The sequence below is a fragment of the Rhea pennata genome, chromosome 1, assembly GCF_028389875.1.
Source record: "Rhea pennata isolate bPtePen1 chromosome 1, bPtePen1.pri, whole genome shotgun sequence".
Taxonomy (NCBI): domain Eukaryota; kingdom Metazoa; phylum Chordata; class Aves; order Rheiformes; family Rheidae; genus Rhea; species Rhea pennata.
The window spans coordinates 64,611,715-64,637,482 of NC_084663.1; positions in this window are offsets into that span (position 1 = coordinate 64,611,715).

Genomic DNA, 25,768 nt, shown 5'->3' on the forward strand with positions numbered 1-25,768 from the left:
ATGGTTGATGTCTAGACACCTTCAGAGTGATTCTGCTGCTTAAACACAAGCCTCTAGTGCTCTTTTGGACACTGCATATTTTCTGAGACATCTGCACAAGGCTGAAAAATGTGACAAAACCTATGTGATAATATGTCCTCCAGAGTGACAGCTGGAGCCCAGATGTCTTGCTCAGGCACCTGGATCTTACTCCTTTTGTCCTGAAATAATTCAAGCCCAAATGGCGAGAAGACATGGATGTTTGGTCCAGACTTGCACGGAAAATTGTGGCTGCTTATCCAAAACTTGTGGATATGCCAAGTCAAGTAACTGATTTAAAGAAAATAGGCTGACTTTGAAATTTTCCATTAATTATTTTGTTATTTATTGCCAGGGCAAGAACTGCCTTTCTAGATAGATTTTGTAATATTTGATTTTTGTCATCAATAAACACAAACCAGAAGAAAAACAACCAGTAACAATAGTTCAAAGTAAGACTGAACTTCACACACAGAAAAGATTTGTTTGTCAGAAATAATTAGAAGCAATTTCTTTTTTGACCAATTCTACTAAGATTTAAAACAAACATTTTGCGTTGACACTAAAATTTTGCAGGACAGTAAAAGTCAGATGTTTTTGCCACTTCATCTGTCCACAACTAAAAGGCAGAGCTCAACACTCGGACTTTGCTGCAACTGTGACAATCCTTAAGAGCAGTTCTTGGAGTGGCTACCTTGCCCTGTTTTTATTCACTTTTTATATAGTTGCCTTAGCTTGGTAACATGCCCTCTTAGGAAGTCTTGGGGACGTGGATGCAAGGCCCTATCTGCCCTGGGGAGCACATTTTGGCTAGGACTCAGCTTGTGCATACTGGTTCAATACCTGCACAGGAGCAGATTCTGCTCTGAAACGCTGCAGACATACCTTGGGGCACAGGGAAGCTCTCTGCGAGGGACAGAGAGAGGTCCCTTGCAGAGGCTGAGTGTTGACACCATCAGCATGAGAGCTTTCCATGCTCAGAAAGTGCCAGAACTGACCCAGAAATGTGTGAATTCATTCCAGAAGGTTAGTGATTAGAAAGGATAAAGGACTGTCTATTTTACATGGTTACAGTAGCCAGAAAGATGGCAATGAGAGGAGAGAGAATTATAAATCAATAAAGCAGGCATAAGAAGATTTCAAAACTAATCTAATTTCCATTAAAATACTCAGAAAGTAGTGGAAAGACACTAAAAATTGAAGACTAGATTCACAGCTGATGGAACTGCACCAATATTCACTAGTTGAACAGATGGATCTATATATATGCACTTAAATACAATCTTTCCTGAATAACAACAGCCATTTCACTGCCTTCTTGGCTTCATAGTTTGTTTGGAGGGTTTCACCTGTGTTCAAATGCAGTGTTTTGTTCTAAGGAAGCAACAGGAAAAAAAAATGTAATAGGATTTTGTATAAGAGCAGTAGTAGTTGTAAATGGACTAAAAAGTAAATCTAGTAAGAGATTACTTAACAGAATGCAGTTAAAGAACAGAGAGAAATTAACAGATTAACAGATCTGTTTAGCTTTTTCTCAGTTTCACTAAATGCTATTCTGAAGATGACAGACAGCATTTTCCCATTTTCAGACTGGTTTTAAGAGAGTCATTTTCCCTGAAAGGACCCCATCAAAGTAGTTTTGAGAAAATATATACATGGATCAGCTGGAAAAACACTACATCTTGTCAGTGAGATGCTGCATTGCATTTAAGGGATAAGCACCACCACCTCCCATTTAAAGGGGTTTGAGTGTATAACTAGGCTTCATTCAGCAGACAGTAGAAAGCAAGCACTGATTTGCTTGGATGGTTGTCGTGTTTGTTTCAAGCAGTTACAAAATGAACCGATTCAGAAGCAGTTTTCCCTGCCTACCCTTGGGGTCTACAGTGCTGCATCTGGGTCAGGAGCTGCTGAATATCTGGTTCAGGGAGGGAAACATAGCATCCAAGCATCTCAGGAATCTGCTACAGAAACAGAAAATGGAGTTTCTGCACACATTCTTTGGGAAAGTAAAAATAAATAAATAAATAAATAAAATAAAATAAATCCCTTCTGAACTGTTCTCTACAGTCTACTTTCCTTTCCCATAAAAGCTTTTTGTTTTACATTTACTGGCTGACAAACCAAGTGCAGCATAGTCAAATACCACTGGCAGATTCATGGGGCATTTTTTTTTCAGCACATGAAAATACAGTTACACTGGTTGTGGCAGGTAGCAGGACTCCTCACACCTGATTTCTATCCTAGGCTCTGCAGACAAATTCTTTTCTATCTCTCAGCTTACTCAGCTTCTAAAGAGAAAATCTGAAGCCCTGATGCTCTCAGAGATTCTTTGTGGGTTTTACTGAATGTCAGTAAAATGTTAGAGGTACTAGAACAGTGCAAAGGAAGATCTTGCAAGTTGTAGATGAGGTCCTCGAAAGCAGGGCCCAGTGTTAGGCACAGACCAGCACGCCAACGTATCCAGTTAGTGCAATAATTTTAAATGATAAATATCATAAATGTATGAACATCATCTCCTTGACTCATGGATTATTGGTTTTGAACACCAAAAAGGAAATTCTGGCTGCAGATAGATTATTGGAATTTTTATCATTAATCTTACCGGCATCAAATTTCAGCTCAGCCCACATTCTGGGTTGAACCTTCATATTCTCCTGGCACTGCTCGCTCCCTTCCCTGTCATGTCCGAGTATGTTGGAGTTAGGGTGGGTTGGTAAGTTCCCTCACGTCAGCTGGAGCACAGGACCTAGTTGTGCATGACATTTTAGCCTGTTGCAAATCTGAAGTAGTTTAGCTTTTCCCTTAATCCAACAGGGTAAGTTGTCTCCTTTTTTTCCAGACTTGCTACTTTTCTTTGTTGCTTGGTCTAATGTTCTGACAACTAAGCACAAATTATCTTTATATTTTTTATTATTTTTTTAATTGTGTAAAAAATGGACATAGGCAGAACTCTGCTGCACAGGGCTGCAGAAATCCACCTTCCCTGTGCTATGGAAATATCAAGAGCTTCTTCCTCACTGAGGAATTAGGAAGGGGTGAAACCAGAGAGTCAATGTGCCCCTTTCCCCTCCAGCTGCTTGGAAATACTGTAGCCAAAAAAAGAAAAAAAGAAAAACAACAGTGACGTTTGACATGCTTTCTTACTTTACTGACAGCCCAACCACAATGACTGCAACCCTGGGATCAGAGCAAGTACTCAGTAAGCATAAAAATGACTCAATGATGGGTCCAGACCAGAATTATGTGGTGGTTGACCTTTCAATGGCATCTTTGTAAAACACTACTTAGGAAATCTACAATCTTCCAGATTATCTGCTTTGACTCTAGGCTTCTAGCTCAAGTACAAGCATAAAATGTGCTTCAGATAACATCAGTGCTAGTTGGAATGATATTCTATGCACTGTGCTTGGGGCTACAGAGAAACAAAAGAAGCAATTCTGCATCAGGGAATAAGAATAAGGAGGCCTGGAAAGGTGCTGCACATGCAGACTTAGCTCCTAGATATAAAGCAAGTGACTGAGAGTTGTCATGCCTTTGCACAGTGCAGTTTCCACAGACCCTTCATATAGCCAAACAAAACAAGTCCCCAAAGAACTGCATTGCAGATAAATCAGTGCTGGGTTTGACTTCAGTGTTTCTGTTTACAGGTGTAAAGTTAAGGATCCTCAATACACATCCCATTTAGTTGATCTGCAGTGTTGAACTGTGTCATTCTCTCTGCCCAGTTACGTGATCAGATTTGGGTCAGAGATACAGTTGTACTGGTTTCTGATTAAGGGGAGAGTAAAAAAATCTTCACTCTGGCCATACCACTTGCATACCATGAATAGCTGTGCAATAAGAGCTCCCAAACTTCCATACCTTCCATACCTTCATTGACATGAGAGTTGCCCCAGCTGCATTTTGTGGTACTCAGAAGAAAGCCCACAGGTACTGTTAAAGCAAGGAAGAACAGGAGTGGAGTTGCACAAACAGATGTGTTATCTAGCAGGTCTTGGCACAAAAGGACGAGCATCAGTCCTTCATCATTTTTTTTAACAGTTAGAAAGTGCCTTATGTGCCCTCAGCTGTTGCTCTGAACACCAGCAGTGTTTAAAGCCATGCTCAGAAGTGCATTCAAGAGCTCTGTCTCCAAGCCATCTTTCCCATATTTGTCCACAGGTTTTAATACTCCTCTCCAAGATACCCAAGATTCACTCCTGGCAGCGGCAGCAGCAGCACTGTCCCCTCCAGCAAGGCAAATCTCAGCCTTCCTCTGCTCCCTGCAATCCTCCACCAGCAGCCCAAGCAGGAAGAATTAATGTGCCAGCCCCATGCATGGAGGGGGAACCTACCTTCCTGCTAACCTCACAGTGGTCATCTCCCAGGACTGAAGAACAGCAGAAACCTGTGCTAGTGATGGTGTAAAAGACAGAGCTGAACAACAGAAGGAACAAAGTCAATGAAGAGATTTGCTCAATGCAGTGGTTATGCAGTTCAGCTGCTGTTCATTGTATTGGAAACAGCTGTCATAATATTACATTCACTTTAGGAGTACATAATGATTAAAACATTTTGGTAATTAGGAAATTCAGCTAGAGGCAGTAAGCCAGGTGATCTACACTGCAATTAGGACTGAAAAAGGTAGCGTTCTTCTTTCCTCCCTTTTGCATAAAGCAACAATCAGAAATGACTCAGTCCTTTTCTTTCACTACTAACCAGACTGTACAATAAAACTACTTATAAAGAGAGGTGGGTGCTGGCCCTGGCAAGGCTGGATGCAGGTGATACTCTTAAAGCTTAAAAGAAGTGAACCAGAGGATCCTCAACTGCTTTAAATCAAAGTTCTCCTGCTGAAGGCAATGAAGCATTTCCAGTTTTCCCCAGCTTAGGATTTGTCTCAGGGGTGCAAGCTGAAAGTGAAATGTTGTTAAATTAGAATAGGCGCATACAGTGTCTTTGCAAAGATGCAGATGACTGCACAAGGTGAGGAGCAGCGAAGAATAAACCCTTAGTCTAAGAGATGTTTGAAAATACTGCTTTAATATGGCTTATCTCTGCCCATCCTGGCAGACTAAACAAAGTATGAAACAATTTACCTATAGCCATATTTTGACTGTTTTTAAGCAGAGCTTTAAAACAAATTTTAAAACCCAGGGAAAGCAAAGCCTTTGAGGTTCTAAGCAATAAAATGATTTAACTCTGAGTCCCCTCCAAACTCCAGTTTTGTAATATGTCACTCTCTGAGTGGCAGAAATATTCTTTATAATAGAAATTGTATGATTTTTTTTGCTTTATCCTAAAGTTTGATTACAGACTCTCCCTAGAAATTTAGACTAAAAAAACTTAAACAATTGAATTAGATCACAGAAAATTCTCTTTCATAGAAGAAAGTATAGCCTTTTCTCTTTTTTTGAGAAAATTTATAATATTGTCTTTATATTAATATGCTAATGAATATTTTCCAAGTGACATGACTACAACATATCTTATCAGATTGTTTCAGAACTGTTTGAAAACTGTTATCAGTTTCAGAATTATCGTCAGCGTTTTATAGCCAGCTGGGAGGACTTATCTGGGAATTGATGCAGTGTGTTTCAATCTGAATTCCATATTTTTCTTAAGTGTTGCATAATGGAATAGAAAGCACACTCATAAAATTGGAGATGAATGCCAAGCTGCAGAAGGATGTCTACACCTGGGATGATAGAACTTGAATTCAAAATTGTCTTGAGATATTAGTTTAAAATTAGCATAGAAATTAAACAAAACCCAAGTGCTTAATATTAGAGAAGTGCTAATACTTCTCTAAGAAGTATTGTAAGGGGTATTTCTAAGAAATATTTCTTTACAAGATAGGGAACGACTATCTGGACAGAATTACAATGGATCTCAAGCTGAGGAGGAGTCAACACGATGCTGTGGTTCAGAAGGTAACCATTATTCTGAGATGCATAAATAGAAAATAATTATGGGACTTCTGCCCTTACTGCAGAGACCTTAGTGAGAATGTAATGTCCAGTTTGGGTCTTCATTTTTAAGAAAGCTGTAGACAAACTGGAGGGATACTTGAGGAGATTAACAAAACTCATAAGCAGTTCAGGATCCATAGCCTGTGAGAAAAATTTGAAAGGATCAAGTGTGTTTAACTTAGAATTCTGAGGCTGGAGGGGATGAGAAGTTTCTTTAAATCCATAAAGGTTGCTATAAAGATGGCTGTGATTGATTTGTTCCCTATATCCACTTGAAAATTTATTTTCCTGCGAGCAAACCTCTGCTGAAAATGGATTCTTCTTTCACTTACATGTTTATAAGTCAGAAGAGATGAGTTGGAGTTTGTGAAATAGAGAAACATTCTTAATGTTTTTTAACTTTCTTTCTTCTTTATTCCCACTCATATTCCAGTGAGAATTTTTACTATAAAATCAAAATATAAAATAAAAAATTATACTTCTGAAACTGAACTATTTGTACGTGAGGTATATGGAGTCAGAACAAAATCAGACATCCTTTTAATGCCTGTGAAACTAAAAAGAATAACCAAAGTCACACTTTCATTCTGTCAAAACACTTTACATTGTTGTCTTGATGTAGTGTTCATGCTAGAAATTATAATTCTCCTTCAGTGTAGTTGAAAGAGGTAAAAATAGAAAGTGTGAGGATAGGATGAGCATAAGGGATTCCAAAATTTGCCTCCAGGTTTTGAAAAATAAATGAGAAAAGTAGCTCATTTCTATTATTAACTACTCAAGCCAGCCAGAGGCAAACTTTTAGTGAACTTTTTATCAGTGGAAAATTCATTTACATCTTTCCTTGATTTCCATTCCATTTCCATACTAGGAAAAGGAAACAATGAGTTACAGCTATTGGGAACAGCTGTGAAGAACTGCCATATGTTTGGAAATATTTTGTGGTTTTTTTTTTCACTGGGGCCTTCTCATGTGCTACAAACATCAGGCTATTCAGAGTTGCCATTACAGTTGTATAATAAATAGGAAACAATTTCTCCAGCCCTTTCTTCAAATATTCCAAGTCATGTACAGTTTCAATTTTTTAATCTCATTTGCCTTTGCCCTATTGCTTACCCCATACTAGACTGGCTCCCAAGCCTGTCTACATAACTGCTTTAGATAAGTGCAGTTGTGAATGTGATGCAGGATCAGATCCTTCCACCAGCTAGGAAGCTGATAGACAGGATCTGCGGGAAGGAAACTTGCTCTGAGGCTCATGCCATCAAATTTCTCTCAATTTTTCTGCTAGAGAGGAGGAACTGTGTTCTTCCTTTTTGTTACAGCCTTTAGAAGAAAGAGAATGGCTTCCCAGGGAAAATGTTTCTCACAAAAAGAAAAAAAAGTATTTTCCAATAAGAACGATCTTCCTGCAGGAGTTTCAACCCACTCCGGTAATAACACTTAGACTGTAAATAGCACTTTTAATTTGTCAAAACACTGTACAAACATCAGCTAATTAATCTCACCACGTGTCTTTAAGACAGGCAAGTACTGTCAGCTCCAATAAATAGAGAGTCCAGTAAAACATGAAATAAGTTGCTTGCTAAAACCTACACAGTAAAACTGGAAGAACTAGTGTTAAATATGAAGACTTGCTGATTCTTTGCCCTTTGATTAGTTCATTAGGCTGCAGAGCTTCTTTGGACAAAGATAGCATGTTTAACCCTAAAGATAGCATTTAGATTCAGAGGTAAAAATTCAATATTTGGTACAGTAGTCTGTACTAGAAAGTCTTTTCATACAATATTAATGTTCTGATGATTGAGAGTTAAAATCCCTTCCACCTGGAAACAGGATGTAAGGATAGAGAGTGTATGGCTAGGAAGAACATGGACAATTCCAGTACTTTGTCTCTAGGATTCAAGAAGAAGTCAGTGACATTTCCTGGGAGCATTCTCCAAATGCTGCACAATTGCAGCACTGTTGGAGAAGTCATTGCTACACAGGTGGCAAAGAGGAGCTCTCCCACGTCCTATTGTGCACAAATGATATGGCAGTGTTTGAACAAATTATCTGTAGATGATGTGATAAACCTGGTGCCTTCTCCAGCATCCAGGCTTAACAGGCTTAACTGTTAAGAAAAATTATCTCTGACAGATCCCTGAACCACGTTGTGAGAGGGAAGTGGCAGGGATCAGTGGATTCATGCAAGAAATGTCAGTGTATGGTGTCTACATAGGCCCTGGTAATGCACAACTATCTGAACAGATAGGGCAGATGGTGGGGAAAAAAGTCCCTTTTTCTCTTAGGTGTTCATTGAGTGTAATACTACTGCATGCTTGAGAGTAAGGAGACATAAAACAGCACCTCTGTTGATGCATTACACTAAACTGACAACATTATGAAGGTCTTGATGATTTTTCATGATTTTTATGAAAACTGGCTTTCCTGTTCTGTAGTAAATTCTGAAATGGTGACTTTTACACAGGACAGCGATGACAAGCTCAGCTGAGGAGCCTGACCATTTATCCTCTTAGGATCAGATCCAGCTGTGGAATGCCAGTAACTTCAGCACAGCTCCCCAGAAAGGTTTCTGAAGAGCATAAACATGGGAGCCCTGCTCATTCATAAGGGGAGGAACAATAAGAGTCCTAACAAGCTATAGTAAAATGAGTACAGTTACAAAGAATAAGTGCTTTAAGCCACTTTCCAGCCAGGCTGAGTTAATAAACCTTTTGCAATATACTTTTTTTTGATCTGTTTAGTTTGATTAGTAGTTGATCCTTAGGTATGAAATAGTATCAGCACTGTATCGTGGAGGTATAGGGAACTTTTCAAAACCAGACTTTATTAGTTTTTCTAAAGCTGGTTGGATTTTAGACTCACCTGCTTTCTACTGGAACTTTGACTTCTTGGATATTCCCCTTGACAGAAAATGCTTTCATCTCAACCCTGCAGAAATTTGTGATTTGGGTTATAGTAGAGAATTATAACTGTCATGTTGGCCTATAGGTGAAATGCATGGTTTTAGCAAGAACAAGTCAGCATTTCCTGGCAAAGTGCTTTTTGTCAGAAAATACTGTTTTGTTTCAATTAAAATCCTTTGTAGAAATGTACCTATTTCAATGAAAATGTCTTCAGGAAAGAATTTTTATGGTTGAAGGTAAAGTTTCCAGTCAAAATCAAAGAGTGTAAGACTCAAGCTATAACTGTCAATAGTTTTCTATTTAGTATTCACTTGAGTTTTAATGATCCAGTTTCAAGATCTACAATTCTCCAACTAAGCAACTGACCAAGCTAGAACATTATAGAGTTCCCCTTTCAGTCTTTCTCACTTGGAGTGGTTGCATGCACAATAAATGATTTAATATTCATTACCTGCAGAAAGGTTGATTTTATAGCAGAGAGAAATGGGATGTTCAGCTGGGATACTGGAGATCTGGTTTCTAATACCTGGCTTGTCTGTTTCACAGCAGTGAGTAGGAGACTTTTTAACTTTGAAAATTTGTTCAGTACAAGAAAACCCCAAATATTCTTCTGCCTGCCAGAAGTCAATTCCTTCATCCTTTGTATGTGTTTGCACTTCCTCTGCATGACAAAATGAGCACTGAACACCCTGTGCCAAGGTTGGGTGCTCCCTTGACGCACCAGCCAGGAGAGAGGAGGGGGCTTCCAGCCAGCCTTTGGCTGAATTCCAGCTGTCTTCAATCTTTCCATCTTGCAGTACCTCACTTGCCTTATTCCTGTGAAGACATCAGTCACTGGGCATCACTAAGGAATGGTGTCCAGCCAATTTAATGACTATTAAGAGTGAGAACTATTAATGAAGCACCAATAATGATGTAATTAATTTGCGTGGCATTAGCATAGTGTCCCCCACACAGCATTAGAGGAGATGGAGAGAGAGTTGCTCCTCCATGACAGCACAGTTGAATTTAGATCCTGGACAGAGTCATTTTTTCTAGATCACCTTTGGCTTTGTAAGAGCTAAAGCATATCTGTGCATATGTCTTCCTCATTTGGGCAGCTTTCCCCACTCCTCACATAAAATGCCAAGCTATAGCTTCCAGAGGCAATAGGAAATGTCACAAAATCTTAGCAGCAGCTGTCAGTTACGAGATCAAAAGGTGAACTTTGTCAGAATATCACTTTTGCTGACTACAGAAACTTTTGTGCCATGTTAAGGCTTCTTTGAAGTTAATAGTTTTGTAAATAAACAATCTATAATGCTGATGCCTAAATAATGATATAAATGATGTTTTACATTCACTGAGAAATGCCTGCATAGTATTCTCTCTTCCTCTTGCAGTCATTTAAACGACATCTTGCTACAGCATATTAGCACGAGGCAGAATAAAGCCTCATTGCAGAAGACAGGAAGAATTTTTTTTTGGTACATTTAATAAATGATGTGACATGAGCCACAGACTGAAACTATGTCTCTGCAAGAAGTATTAGCACAATATCTGCTTGCTATCTGACCACCTTGCCAGGCTGCCTGATGTAACACAGACTGGAGTCACGTCTTTGGTGTGAAGGGACTGAAGAGGATAAGCCACGGGTGTGAGAGATCATCCAACAGTTACAGCCAAACTCCTCTTTCCTGCTGAGGTGTGATGCTGGAACAACCCTTACACTCAGTGAGTATGCTCAGTTTTTGCCTAAGCTGTGCACGATGAGGAGATGGTTTCCTGTCTCCTTCCCTTACAGGAGGGCCTGCAGTTTGGGCCCACAGCATTCAGCAAAAAAGTTCAAAATCATTGCAATAAGGCCAGATTAAAAGCCAGCAATCAAGAAAAAAAATAGAGAGTGAGAGATATGCTTCATGTGTACATGCAAAAAGGAGAAAACGAATACAAGCACAAAAGTTACTATTCATTCCAATATATCAAAAGTACACCCAAAGAGAGTCCAGAATGACTGATACCTGGAGATACACACACAGGGGAATACTTTACTCTTACTCTTCGCTGACAGAAGCCAGGAGGTCCTGCTCAGTGGCAGTGCCTGTCTTAATACCTGGTACAGAGAAACCTCCCTCTTGCCCTAGTTGCAAATCAGCAATATTTGAAGGCTCCCTCTGAGTCTCAAAGCAAAGCTTCAGAACCAGTAATGATGACTATCATTACTTATACCATACAAAAATATTTCTTACTATTTTTCTCCCTATAGCTGTAGCACTGATGTTTAACATTGGCTTTAAGAAGCATTTACTGATTGACACATGAAATATATGTTAGTTTTGCCCTGAGTTTTCAATGGCAAAATTTCAGTAACAAATTAGAATCTAAATCTTGCAGATATTCTGGTAGGTATCTAGATCTTTGGAGCCAGTTTTGGCATATCAAACCACATCCTCTTGGCTGCTCCTGGACATCAGAGCTTCTTTGCCTTTCCAGGGCTGATAGGTGTCTCTGCCTGCAACCTCATTTTTCATGTTTTTAAAGGACTTGATAACTTCAAGGACTAGGATCTTGCACCTTCTTTCTTACTTCTCTATCAGAGCTTTACAGTATCTTCTTAAGCTATGCTTCCACTATGCATCCATTATAGTCGTAAACTTATGTCATCTCACTTCTTTTAGCAGAGAGTCGTTAATGGCAATGTGAAGTTTTTCCAGGGTATGTGATTATGTGGATTTTATAGATGTCAGGGCTGGAGAGGCATGTCACAGTCTGTGAGTCTGACCTCCTCCTAGCACTGGCCATTGGTTTGCCCTTTATTAATTCCCACTTCACATCTACTAGCTGTCCTTGAGCTAGAATATCTCTTTGAGAAAAACTTCAAATATTGCTACATACATTTTCAATGATGCAGAATGTGCTACTCACCTGATATATTGGAACAGAAACTGACTACTGCTGTCAAAAGTATCTTTGCTGTTACACTGGGCAAGAAGAAGACAGCCCTCGTTTGTGGATGTAGTACAAGAAAAAAAATGAATAGGATCCCTAAATTGCTATTAACTCAGGCAAGACCGAAGAACCAGTCTGATATAATTTCTGTTCTCCAAGTATACTAATCAACTTACCCCATAGCCATGTTTTGGTGAGCTATATAGGTTGAACTCTTTATGTCTGCTATGGTAAGACATGTTTATAATTCATCAATATGTCTCATTCATATTATCTGAACCTTCTCTAGCCTCTTAAATTCCATTTTGGAAGGGTGAGCCATAACCAGACACACCAGCCACATCCGTGCCAATTGCAAGAGATAATGTACATTCTCCTGTTCAGCCCATTCTCCTATTCTCCCTGCTTCTACACTTGAAGATGATAGTAACCATTTTGACCAATGCTGTTATACTGGCAGCAGATGATCGGCAAATTGTCCACTATAAACCTCCATTCTTTATCAGTGTTTATTCAGACAGGATCTATTCTGCAATTATGGCTTTCATATATGTGGATATATACATTTTGTTTCTTTGCATTTTTTGCCATCTGATGGCGAACTTTGTATCATTTATTACTTTATATCATTGACATATAATTTCTTTTACTCTTCCTCCATCTTATATCACCTGAAAACTTTATTAGCGTGATTTACAGGTGTCTTAAGATTATGATATAAAATAAATTATTTACATTTCTTTAAATATAATAAAAATGTTAATGTTCTCAGCTAAGAGACAAATTCTACAGGACCCTTATAGAAAAACAGCAGCTCAGCAAGATTTTCTAACAATATCTTGAAATCACTATTTAGGCAGATTTTGATTCATTTACAGTGAATCAATATGTTGTTTTTGTATTATTTCAAATGATTAACCAAGAAGTCACTGGGTACAAAGTTAAATGTTTTGCTTCTTCCTAAGTATGTTATATCAACACTTTTGCCATCTAACTATACAATGCTGTCAAAACACATCCAGTTTGTTCCATTTTTTTTTCTCCAAGCATTTCTTTAACTTCTTTATCAGTTATGGTCCCTTACTAGTCATTCCACTATTTTGTCAGTGACGAATATCAGTTTGAGCAGACCTATAATTGCTCAGGTCCTGCCATTTATCTTTTTAAATAACTCAGCACTATTCTACTGCTAGACCTCTGAAGTTACTTCTGTGCCATGAGGTTTTCTCAAAATTCATGTTGCTGGTGGTGAAAGCTCCTGGGTCAACACCAGGACCAATGAAAGTAAGGGACCCCATCTACCATTAGGTGCAGGACTCAATAAAACATGGACTTTTTAGCACTTTTTTCAGTCTTTCTATCACTCTACTGTTTCTTCCTCATTGTCTTTCTGTGTCTACTTTTTTTCTTTCAGTGATGCAACAGCACAATTCTTTTGTTTTCTAAACTCTTCTACTATTTTTAGTTTTCCTCTTCCCCCCCGCCCCCCTCCCCCCGCCATCTTTTGGAAGGCTTTTAATTCCATTGGGCTCCTTTACTTTCTGTTTGGTCTTACTATTTCTCTGTTTCTTCTGTTCCATTTTCTTCTCTGATAGTTGCATGCAGAACTTCACTATCTCTCTAAATCCTGTATTTTTCCTTCCTGGCTCCCAACTCTGTTTCCTTTTTCCATTCTTCATTGCTCTTCCAAATAAACAGCTTATTCTGAGTTTTTTGTGCAAGAAAACCTAACTCATTTGCTGTTTGAGTTTTTCTGATCACACTGTTTGTATCACGTTTTCATGTTTTTCCCATATTCATTATTTTTTAAAAAACATTATCTTTCTCTGAGAGACTTCTTTGAGATAAATAGATATTAATTGGGTGAAAAGGCTACAGATGTTAGCAACAGAGATTATCTTTGATCTCCTGAGGAAGGTGAATTGTATGACAATTTTGAAAGAAATAATTGTTCTTGACTACTTGCATTGGGTTGTTTCTTTTGGCAAACTAGGATGGGTATTTCTGTCTTGCAAAGAATAATTGTATAAATATCACCATTTTTCATCAATTAAGTCAACACACAGTGTATGTAAGAATACTTGTTCGATTTTCCGATAATAAGAAACCTACTCTCTGAAATTTTTCCAAAACAAGTCTAACATACAGCATTCTCTTTCAGGTGAAAGCATCACCATTCAATTTGATTAGCCATTGTATTAATTTGTAGATTCAATCGTTTAAATCTATTGATTTCATGATCTAATCGTAATTGTAATCTTAATGTGATTGTTATATGGTTTCATCTCTAATTAGCTTAATGAAATGCAGAAATTAGTTTAGTAATATGGTGTATTTAGTCTATATTTGTTTGCTCACTTCTTATAATAAAATACATTAAAAGATGGATGGAATGTCTCTGTCCCATGAAATTGAACCAAGCTGTATAAACTCTGTGAACACTGGTAATTTTGAGTAAGTAAACTTGAGATCAAGCAAGGATTTGCATAATTGTGTGTAAGGAATCTACAAGACACATAGGACTGTTTATAGACAAATCCCCATGCCCCCAACAAGAGATATTGCAAGCAAAGCATCCAGCCACTGAGGTCATGGCCACAACAGTAAATATTGGGTACAATCCCATGAAAGGCTCCTGTTTCTAGACCCTGCCCACATTTATCTGGAAAATAGTAATGCTCTTTGGCTAAAAGTTGCTCTGTCAAGTAATTTGGAATGACACTGAAAATCCAGCTGAGAATAAGGACCTGCATTATTAGCCATGCCTGTAAAACCATCCTACCTTGTTTACAGAACAGTTGTGGGTGCACAGTTCCAGTGTTTATCCCCTGTGTCATTGAAATGACTTAATACTGTCACTGTACACCCACAGAACAAGTGGCATTCAAATTAATACACAACCTGCTCTGTGTTATTGCTTATGTAATGCAACTTTGATGGCAAAATGAGAAAAAAACACTATTTGCTCTACTATCTAATTAGGAAACTTCTCTTTTAATAAATGTATTGTTCAACTCTGAGTACTTCTATTGAGATGAATTTGTTAGCCTCAGTAACACTTTCTCTCATCATGCAAATCAAATGGTATTTTCCTTAACTTCTGCCAGTTACAAAATACCAGTGCTTGTCAAATGCAAAGATAAATTACCTTGTCTTGCCTGTGGTCTTATCTGTAGAACAAGGGAGAGAGTTATTATAGCCCTCTGGCTCTAACTCCCACCTTTGAGCACACCAGTGTCATTTCTCTATGTTGTAGGTTAAACTACAGAATAAACTAGATCATGGGGACTCAAGATGTAAACAAGATTAAATGCGAATTTTCTTTGAAATCCTTGAGAATGAGATTTCAGCAATGAACTACAGGGGAGAGGTAGGGAAGTGGCGTACTACATTTCTTTTAGTCCCTTAAAGATGAATATCTCGTGTATATTAAAATTTTGGGCTTCTGGAGAGACAGAAATCTCTAATGGGTTGGAGATTCCCAGCCTGAGATTGGTAAGTTTTAACATAACTAAGATAAATCACACTCTGAAGTTGTCTCTCTCTACTGATGGTAAACAAGATCTGTACAACTCAAAAGCTGAAAAACACCTATATTTGATGTAGTGGAGGTTAGGAGGGAACCATTTCAGTAGTGTTTTATCTTTTACAGTCCCTCTGCGTACAGTTGCAATGCGAAAAAATACACTCCTGGCTGCTACCCTGGTCCACCTCTGATAGGCAAGAGATGAAAAAGGCTGTCTGTAGGAAGAGAACTACAGCAGCCAAACCATTACAATTATGTTTTTAGGGAACAGTCCCTTCATTATCACCCCGAAGAGGCTCTGATTCAAAATTTAATAAGTACCTGAATCTCACTCATTTCTATTGACTTTGCTGGATTTCAGAATAGTCTCAAGAGTGGCTTTCATAGAGCAAGCAAACAATATGAGCTCCTCAATATATATTAACGGATTTCTGCACTCTCCAATATGGCAATAAGAACCAACTGCTCTGAATAAGGCAAACATAATTTAAATGGACATATTTTTAACAAGCTAGAAGTATATATAACCATCCTTCTTATGTCTTTAGGTTGTAACATTCTTGGATCATGGACAGCTCGGTTTAAACATTTAGAAAGTTCTTTAAACATATATGGTGAGACTGTAAATTAATATCTGTATTGAGACCTTTTTCCCACAAAGAGAGGGATCTACCAGACATTCAGAAAACACTGAAAGGTCACACAGCAAAGTATCATACCATCAAAGAGAAATCACCCACTCATGGCCAAAAATAGAAACTAGCACAGGAATTGCAGCTTCCAGTTTCAAAGCCAGTGTAGAATAAAAACTGTACAAAAAGAATAAAATGTATGTGAGAACTCTTAGATAACTGAGGCTCTGAGCTCCTTGAAGGCAGGGAGAATAAAGACAAGTCAGTCTACGTGTACTATCCACTTACTGAAATGTGAGATAAGGCTGGTGTATGATGAAGAGCTTTCAGGGCATTAAACAACTGCCTCTGCTTAAGTCCTGGCATGGAAAATAACCTGGCAAGAATTATTACAGACATTTGTAATTAGATATTCAGTACCCTGGTTAGTCCCTGCAAAATGGATAAAACCAGCTGGTGAAAGGCCTGTTTTGGCCTTGTCCCATGATAATCTTTCAGACATAGGTTCATTCTGCACTACAGGAGATCTGGCAAAGACTTTTCCCTTCCCGCTGTGAGCTCACAGAGCCCTTACAGGCCATTGATTCCCTTAAACTAAAAAGGAAAAATGCCGTTGAGTGGATTAAGTGCCTTCCCCATCTCCAGCTCTCTAGATTTACTCACCTGTCTCCCTTCCAGGTGCTATTGTTGCCCAGAAAAAATTCTCTGGAGGAGGGATGTGACCTTCGTACTCTGTATCACAGATGAATGGCAAAGCAACTGACTAGTGAGAAAGTCTCTGCAAGGTCTACCGAACACCAGGAATGAATGAAACACTCTGAAACACACTGAAAATGTTCTTCTGAAAGATCCTGAGAGCAGACAACAGACTGGCAGGCTACTCACATACTCAAGTGTAAGTACAGTGCAGAGCAGAGACTTGAATCTCACTTTCTCGTATCCAATGTGAATGTCAATAAACTTGCCTTTCATAAGTTACCTGAACTCAGCTCATTACCCCTATCCCTGGATCCAGTGAAAATTTCTAGGAGCAAGTTTTGTTGGAGCTGGAAGGTTCCCATGAAAAATGCTTTTGTATGACAAACCTTTGGGATTAAGACTTCAGTAACAACTCAAAGTGGAGTCTATACTTAGTCATCACTCTACACAGGACTCCATTTACATGACTGATAAGAAGTAGAGTTAATGCAGCTCTGCAATGTGAAAGTACATCGCAAAAAAAATGAAAGAAAAAGGTAAAGATATAAGCACAGAGGATAATTTTGGCATTTGCAAGAACAGATACCAGAAAATTAAAGCCAGAAACAGGAGCAGTTTTGAAGCTTAAGTTTGAAAATGGAACACCTGTTTTTTTCCAACTGCCGCCAAATCAGGGACTTACTAGAAGGAGAGCTAGTTGAAAATAAAAAAAATAAAATGATGATATTTTAATCTCCAAATCTGAATTTAGAACTAATAGTTTTACTGAACTTGAATCTTTGTTTTTCTGGACAGCTGCTTTATATAAAAACAGGAATGATTGATATCAGCATTGGCTTTGCCCAGCAGAATCCTATATGGGAGAACATACTATTGCTGAAGATCAGACAATCTGTAGTAATTTCTCCTAAATTAGATTGAGACGTATCGAAAGTAAGCCGTACTAAACCAAAATCTGAAAAAAGGAGAGAAAACAGTTAGAGAATGATAGAGATGTCCACCTGTATCATAGAACCTATCATGGCCTAGATTACATATTATGTGGAATATATTATTCCTAGGTTACCCACTATGTTGTTCCTGACAGGGAAAATACATCTCTGTGTTTTAAATATTGCACAGTGTCTAGTTTCACAGCAGCTGCAGATGCAGCTAATGTCTTTTTTAGATGTCCATTTAGTAGATACAGGAATTCAATTAATTGACAGATAAGGTTTCTCATCTCATTCCTTCTGTCAAAATTTTATTATTTTATTGCTTGTTTTCTTCTGCTTCATAATGTAGAAGTGGGACAAAGATCCAGATTTCTCTTGCTCTTCCCTATGTTTCCTTTGTCAAGGTACTTTTGTGAAGGAACCATAGGAAAAAGCAGGAGAAATCTGGATCACCCCAAAGGGATGCACAAATATGGGAATTCTGCAGGATATGGATAAGTATGCAGGAAGAATAAAGAAAGCCCTTCACAGCTCTCCTGAGCTTCAGCAAGGCTGATGATATCAGGTGCGAGGCTTCTTTAGACGATACCCGCTTGGTGGCAAAGTTTCAAAGACTTGATTATCTTCTGTAAGACTTGAAAGTCATTTCATTAGGAGAGTGACAACAGATCATATTACTCCCTTCCACACACATGCAAAAATAACTATACATAGAGATTCACACACACATACACACACACACACAGAGAGAGAAATGGTTGGCATTCTTCTTCGGACCTCATGGTTGTACAAAAACCTCTGGAGAGCCAGGCACTGGGATAAGAAAATGCATGTTACTGTCAGCAGTTCCATGACCAGCAGCTTCATCCATGCCAGGGAATTGTCTCTTTCCTAACTATCAGCGTTAATATCTCTGTCTACAGCAGCCAAAGAAAAAAAAGAGCAGCCTATTACCATAGCTTTCTCTACTACTGACTCAGTCTTTGGCTTTAGCATTGCTTCCTCCCACCTCCTTTTCAGTGGGGACTTAAATTCAGTCCTGGGCATGCTGTCCACCATCAGTAGGTGAGCACAGGGTATGTGAACAAACAGGATTTTTTTTTTCCTGTCCTCACTACTGCCTTGTCCACTGATGTCAGCAGTGGGACCTCAGAGTAATAAAGGATTTCTGTCACCACACAGTTGTCAGCCAAGTGCCAGAGTATTTCAGTTTTCCACCTGGATGCCTCTTGAAGGATACACCTTTTTGGAATCAAGTGCTACATATTTTGGTGTTTTCAGTGTTTTTGTGGCTTTTGTGTGTGTGTATGTTTTTGTGATTCATTCACTGAATTGAAAAATTAATTATTCATATGATTCTAATCAGGTGTAGAAAGGAACTATGCCAAACATTTTCAAGAACACGTGTCTACAGATAAGCTCCTGAATTCAAGCCTGGGCATTACTTAGGGGTTTAATTTTATCTATCTATTTTTGACAAATTTGCCTGAAAAAATTTCTCCAGACAGCATGGATCTGAATTAAACTATGTTTATTACTCTGATGACTTTGTTGTTCATATTAATGCTTCTGCCAAAAAAAGATAATCCCTTTGACTACACTAGATCCCAGAATAGTGTTGGAAATAGAAATGAGATCACTCTTTCCTGACTCATCTCAAATAAATGGGCTGCTAGAGAGCAGAGTTTGTGCTGCACTCCAACCAGTCAAGCATCATCTGCAGTGATTCAGACTTCAGATAATTAGCTTGGTGTAATTATTTCAGGAATCTCCACACTAGGACTATTAAAGATGACAAGTTAACTACATGAGCCTGACAGGCAGGATCACCATAAGCTGCAATATTCCAATGGCATGTGCAGCTCTGTATTAAAGAAATACAGCCTACAGAGCACTCACCACCAGGCTGGGATGGGAGCATCTGTCTGCCTTGCGTGTTATCTTACCCTCCTTTTTGAACACTGGCATTGACCAATCTGGAAAGAAAAGATTTTAATATATTTTTCCAGGCCAGTACCCTGTCTTGTAGTAGGGCTCAAGTCACACAGACCTCAGTTCTGGGTCTTAGGGTCTACCAAGCATCCTTACTGAAGTTCATAAATAGATTTGTCATAGATCTGCAAAGTAGTTGACATACATACTTGAGGAGGGGATGCTAGAAAGAGAGAGGAAGACATTTTTGTTTCCCACTCTGTAAGACTGCTCATGACATTGACATGAGCTATCTCAAGACACATTGCAAACCTCTTCAGGGCCAGTATCTTCCGAAAGGATGCGAAACTAGAAGTTGTCTTTGAAAATTCTTTAAACATTGAATTCCTGTATATTCTTCATGAATGTCAGGGGAAAAAAAATTCTTTGGTCTTGTTTTATCTGAGTTTCTTCATGGCCAAACTTGGAGTATTTATTTCCCTCCAAGAATCAGAAGAAACTCCAAAAGCATCTAAATTCCAAAGAACATAAGGTCATTGAGGATTATAACCCTCCTGTAACAAGGGTGTTATAGGAATTATGAAAATTTATTGGGTTGCTCTAGGTTAATGTTTTTCAAACATATCAGTGTTTTCTGAAAGGAAATGTTATGTAGTACTAAATGATAATTTACTGTGAGAGAAAGAAAACATCTGTGCTTCTAAGGATAAAGAACAATGGTGAGCTTTAGGCAGAGATGGAGAATTGTAGCATCCTTAGGCTTTAAGTTGGCAAGGTTTATTTTTAGTCAAAAAAATACTAGAGATGTATGATAAATATAAAATAGAAGGCTCCATGGAAGATTAGAAACATAAAATCTTATCTGCCTCAAGTGATCAGAGAAAGCATTTGAACGATCTTTACATTACACAAAGACAGAAAGCTGATAAAATTAAATATCTACGATATACATTTAAAGGTTAAGGGTCCTCCAGTTAAAATATTGAGAGATTTCTTGTACAGACAAATGTGACAGATCCAGAAATCTTTGTGGACAAGTGTTCCAGCATTTAGCTATAACAACATCTGCTCACTGACACTTGAAGCAGGACTAGCTAGTAAGGCAAGGAGATGCAAGGAGAGGACATAGGAAAATACTTTTGTTGGCTGTTGCCTGTGAGGGGATAATAGTTAATGTCATAGCACTATCTAAAGAGAAAGACACTGAGTTTCTCTAAGTTCCTTTAAGAGAGGTGGCAAAGGAGTACCTTAAATTTCAACAGGTATTTTGCAGATCAATGTCTGAGTTTCTACCTGATTTGTCTTTCATATCCCTGTAAAACCCACCCTGACTACTTTTGTAGAAAGAAAATAACGCTGTGCCAGCCAAGGAGACCTCTGGCCTTCCAGGGAACTGGGTCTTCTGAATATGCCTAAAAAAGAAAAGAAACATCCTAGCTTGGACCAAAGGCTGTGAAAAGATGGCAGTACTAGTTTCAAACAGTGAACAAAAGCCAAAAGCCTAAATAGTTATATAGACCTGCCGCTGATGTCTTGTCGAGTCTTTAGGAAAGAAACAGCTACAGAAAGTAACTGATGATTTAACAACAAGAGAAAGGGTATTTCAGCATTTTTTTCCAAGACTGATTTTTATCCTGATCCTTTCTCCTGAATCTTCCACACATGTTTGTGTTGAAGAAAAGAAATATCTTACTATAAATATTCATGAACTCGATATCAGTTTAGTCATGTTTACAGTCTTCATGGATTACTTATAGAGGGACAGCTACTATACTAAAATGTTTTTGAAAAGGAAAAATTTGAAGATCAGGAACATAAATAATGTCATGAGATTTCTGTAGCTAAGTAACTAGCATAGAGGGGCATTAAGGTGGGTTTTTTTTTTTTTTGGGGGGGGGGGTTTTGGGGGGATGTTTAAAGTGAACTGTTCCTAAAAGAACTTCTCACCAGAAATTGCTTACCAAAATCTGTGAAAAAATAGAAATAATTATATATTTGAGAATTTTGCAGTCTATATGGATGGAGGGAAAGCCTGAAAGGAATTAATTTACAAATTATTCCTTCTTCTCTAGCCAATAGATCTGCTTTTCTGTTAGCAGCTTTTAGGCCAAATCTTCATATTATGACTGAAGATTAGAAAGAAATGGTTCAGACAGAAAACATATTTTTTTGGAGGAACTTCAGGAGATAACTTTCTGAAATAGAAGCAAGAATAAGAAAGAACAGTGAAAATGTAGCTTATGATATCACTGAAACTGTTCTTGTTGGTAGCTAGGATAAGCCTGCCTGCAAGTACAGCATGAAGCACACTGTTCTGTTACTTATACTCTCCCTTGTCCCACTTTTGTATATCATTTTATCCAATCATTATGTCAAGTTACACTTTTTTGACATTTATCAGTACAGTTTCTAATATTCTAATATTCCCAGCCCTTCCAAAAGCTACAATGTTCAGAAAAAGCTGAACTGAGCTTGAATTTTATCTAGTTTTTTTACAACTCAGAGGTTTCAAAACAATAGAGGATTACTGATGAGTCAGTGCTTGCAACAACAAATGAAATAACTAATATGCTCTCATAGAAATCCTACATGCATCCTGATCCCTACCATGATAACTGAGGGGAAAATACTATAATCCTGGCAAAAACAATAGGCTTCGCCTTTACACTTGTTTTCATAGAAATGGCCATCACATCCAATTTACCCTAATATAAATCAATGGATGAATTTTGGAAGGTAAATTGAAAATGAGCAGTACAATAATAATTTCCTCTTTCAGGAAATAATTAGAAACACTTTTGCATAATAGTTGGTACATATTTAATATCTTTTATAATTTAAGAGCATCATTAGCATTTTTCTTAGTACAATGAATATTATATGGTATTATATAGCACTTTGGCTACAGGACTGCAGCCTGAGATGGCCAAATGATTTCACGTTGGTGACTAACTTTAGGGTACAATTAAATATAAATAAATATTCTTAATTAGGAGGCCGAACTGCTCCTTTCAATATCACCTCTGAATGCCTTTAAGCACACCCACTGTTTTCACCAACTCCTCTGTGAGCCTGGCGGATCTACAGCAAGATCATGGCGGTATCTGCACTACAGACTTTTCACTTTTTGATTTATGCATATTGAGTAGTGATGTTTTAAACAGTTTAAGGAAACAGATCCGTGTAAATGAGTAGTATCACCCTGGGAAAAAACTCCTCTTTATGAAGCAGTGCCATAGTCTCATTGTTCCTTTCATTCTCATTTTCTCATCCTCACTAAAACTGCTCAGGCTATTGAAGGAAAGCAGAACTTTCTGCTACCAATCACAAATGATTACATTAAAAAAAAAAGAAAGAAAAAGAAAAAACCCACCATGAAAATTACCCTTTTGGCATGGAGCTTATTTTCTTTTACTTAAAATATATATAATAAAGTAACAGAGACAGCAGTGCCTGACTGGTCCTGACGTGAAGCCCTCAGCTGCACAAAACATTTTAGTAGGCTGGCTGGACCCTTCTTATTAGATCTGGCAGATTATTAGAATAGTGTTATTTGATGGACCATGAGAGTAAGAAGTGACACACAGTTTCACAGCAAAGGACATAACTACCAATCTCATGACACTCAATTTTGTTAGTAATTTTCTCTCTTTTCTATGCTTCTTCTTTTTTTCCCCCTTTTTTCCTTGATCTTCCCTTAGAATATGCAAGCCACTGAGGGTATATCCTTTGTGTATACTCAGCACACGCTGGCAGCTAACAATGTAACATCTTGGTCACAAACATCATTATGGGATATCAAGGAACACAGAGCAATGTCATCCTGTTTGCTGTGGTCAATCTAGCTACAACAAAGAGCAAAGTTGTCTGAAGGCAAAAGGAAAAGAATAAGAAAAGCAGCAGAGCCTTATTTTGTCAGGTACAAGAACCCTGAGAGGGATGGTAGGTATCGAGCCTTCGTTTCCACTAATAGAACGAGTAAAGAGATGCAACAAGCCTTCGGAACAAATTATATATTTGGAAAAAGGCGAGAAAGTGGCCAGAGGAAAAACAGTGTGAATGTCCTTTACGCTACAGCACCTGTCCTTTGTCATGCATCCAAAGTCTGATAATGATTGCCACAGCAATTAAAATAACGATAGGCAAATGAAGCAAGAGAGGAGGATTACGAAGCTTGCTATCACAAGGCACCTATCACATTTAACCTGCATCCCCAACAGTCCACAGTCCACTTCCTGACTCATCTTCTGGAGCTTATTTGTGTAATGCCAACTTCCAAGGTTGCCAACTTCCAACGTCTTCCTGTAAGCTGGGCTGGCAGGGCTTATTGCTGTAAAAGTTGCTTAATACTTTGTATTATAACCCTTGTTTAGCCAAAACTGAACTACCGAATGGGATAAAATGTTGTTCTGTGTACTAACGAGTCAAACATCAGGTAGAAAAAAGTTGTTTGTGACAGTGAGGTTCATAGTGTAATTCACAGGGTCAAGCAGACCAAAAAGAGGCCGTTGGTTTGTTTGAAACAACCTGCAATACTTATATTTTGAGTACTGAGATTTGCAATTTTGATAACACTCTTTATGTATGCTTTTGTGTACTTCTTTTCTGTGTGCAGAATAGGCATGTTTTGTTTTGTGTCAAATTTGATAACTACGATAAAGGAAATTTTTATGTCAGCAGAGAGAAATGCTTCCCAGCTTTTTAACAGAATATATAGCACTTGACTCTGCAGTTCCCCAAACACTACTGTTGCTTCAGATGCAAAAATATGAGTCACATAGAAAATACATGAGAGTAGAATAAAGATGCTGTGAATTGTATTATTCATACATACTTGTCATACTTATTAATGATGAAGCTAGCTTCAGTGTGAACTGAGGGATTGATTAGAGGACCTCCCTAACCAATTTTCTATTATTTTAAAACCTCACACTATCAAAATCTTTATTGTGCATCACAAGACTGTATCTTTTACACATTTTTTTTTTCCTGTAGGACTCAGGACTCAGTCCAGCCCACTGCCCAGCTGTAGCTGTGCTCCCCCACGCATATTAGTTCTGTGCTCTTAAAAAAGAGCTTCAGCAGAGAAGAGTTCACAAGCTAGAATGAGATATACCACCACAGGCCTTTGAAAAAGCCTCTGATTGCATTTCATTCCACTACTAGTGCTGGGTGTTGTTGCTCTGTTTTGAAGTAGAAGGTCCTATTCCCCTCTTCTGATTTAAGCTAGCATTTAAGCTTATTTTGGGGGTACTAACTTCCGCATATCTGCACTGAGACTGTCTATACACAGTACTCTGTGTATATACACAGGGGTGCTATACACATGTACTCTGTTACAAAGTCAGTACAATGAACGCTGGGTCACTACGTACCACAACAATCAGAAAAAACATTACCAAAAACTAAAAATGAAGTTCTTTCGCAGAAAATGGAATAATGAAACTTGATTTCCTGTTGTATTTTTTCCTCAATTTCTACCACTATATACCAACCATTCTCCACATACTGTATCTTTCTTCCTGAGACTTCTCAGCTCCTTCTCACATCCCTTATATTCCCTTACAATAATCCAGACTCCCTAAACCCATCACCTTCATTCCCTGAGTTTCCCTATCTCTGAACCTACAGACAAACAGCTGGCAGCTGGGCTAGGCATGCTCTCTGCCTGGCATGGGGCTGCATCCTTCTTTGCTCCTCAGCCAAGAGCTGCCATCTAGAATAAACCACTACTGCCTAGCAGCAATTTTCAAAAAAAACATATATTATACATTCTTCATATTTAAGAGTTAAAAACTAAAAATACTTCTTTAATAGCTTCATCCATATGTTCTTTTGAAACCATTAAGTACATACGTAGCTATCTCTATACATATACATATACACTCCCATTAAAATATAAGTAGTCTTGTTTAACCATTTTGTTAACATAAATAAGTTAAAATCCATTTAAAAAGGGAAGGCCTAGTCAAACAAGCTTTTTAGAGAAAATTGAGTCTGGGGAAAATTCAGAATGTGTTTAAAATGTGAAATGACAGCTCTTGAATTAAGACTTTTACCAGAGCAGGAGTAAGTTGGGAAATCCGCCCACCTGATCCTAATAGTCCTCATTTCACCCTGAAGGTGTCTCAGTGCTACCTTGTGTAAATTAATTATCGACTATAGCTAAGGCAAAGACCTGTGACATCTATACATTACAAATGTATTAATTGAGATATAATTAATATTCATTTTTCTT